This window comes from Bubalus kerabau, chromosome 14 (genome assembly GCF_029407905.1).
Source record: "Bubalus kerabau isolate K-KA32 ecotype Philippines breed swamp buffalo chromosome 14, PCC_UOA_SB_1v2, whole genome shotgun sequence".
Lineage (NCBI taxonomy): Eukaryota > Metazoa > Chordata > Mammalia > Artiodactyla > Bovidae > Bubalus > Bubalus kerabau.
Window position 1 is genome coordinate 51,608,782 of NC_073637.1, and position 1,108 is coordinate 51,609,889.

Here is a 1,108-nt window from a genome sequence, read left to right on the forward strand (position 1 = left end):
CACATTAATTTAAAATGTCTTATTAAATTTTATATAAAGTGATCTTTTCTAGATTGTCAAAAAAATATAGTTTAAATATTTCTCAGACCTAAAATTCCCTTCCAATGGAATTGCAATTTTGTGGTGTTTGGTTTTTGCTTTTTTCTGCCAACAAATTAGCAAAATTCTTTATTAAAAATATCAATAGATTTCTTTTTTGATTTCTTCTGTGATTTGTTGGTTATTCAGCAGCGTGTTGTTCAGCCTCCATATGTTGGAATTTTTAATAGTTTTTCTCCTGTAATTGAGATCTAATCTTACTGCATTGTGGTCAGAAAAGATGCTTGGAATGATTTCTATTTTTTTGAATTTACCAAGGCTAGCTTTATGGCCCAGGATGTGATCTATCCTGGAGAAGGTTCCATGTGCACTTGAGAAAAAGGTGAAATTCATTGTTTTGGGATGAAATGTCCTATAGATATCAATTAGGTCTAACTGGTCTATTGTATCATTTAAAGTTTGTGTTTCCTTGTTAATTTTCTGTTTAGTTGATCTATCCATAGGTGTGAGTGGGGTATTAAAGTCTCCCACTATTATTGTGTTATTGTTAATTTCTCCTTTCATACTTGTTAGCATTTGTCTTACATACTGCGGTGCTTCGGTGTTGGGTGCATATATATTTATAATTGTTATATCTTCTTCTTGGATTGATCCTTTGATCATTATGTAGTGACCTTCTTTGTCTCTTTTCACAGCCTTTGTTTTAAAGTCTATTTTATCTGATATGAGTATAGCTACTGCTTTCTTTTGGTCCCTATTTGCATGGAAAATCTTTTTCCAGCCCTTCACTTTCAGTCTGTATGCGTCCCCTGTTTTGAGGTGGGTCTCTTGTAGACAACATATGTAGGGGTCTTGTTTTTGTATCCATTCAGCCAGTCTTTGTCTTTTGGTTGGGGCATTCAACCCATTTACGTTTAAGGTAATTACTGATAAGTATGATCCCGTTGCCATTTACTTTATTGTTTTGGGTTCGAATTTATACACCGTTTTTGTGTTTCCTGTCTAGAGAATATCCTTTAGTATTTGTTGGAGAGCTGGTTTGGTGGTGCAGAATTCTCTCAGCTTTTGC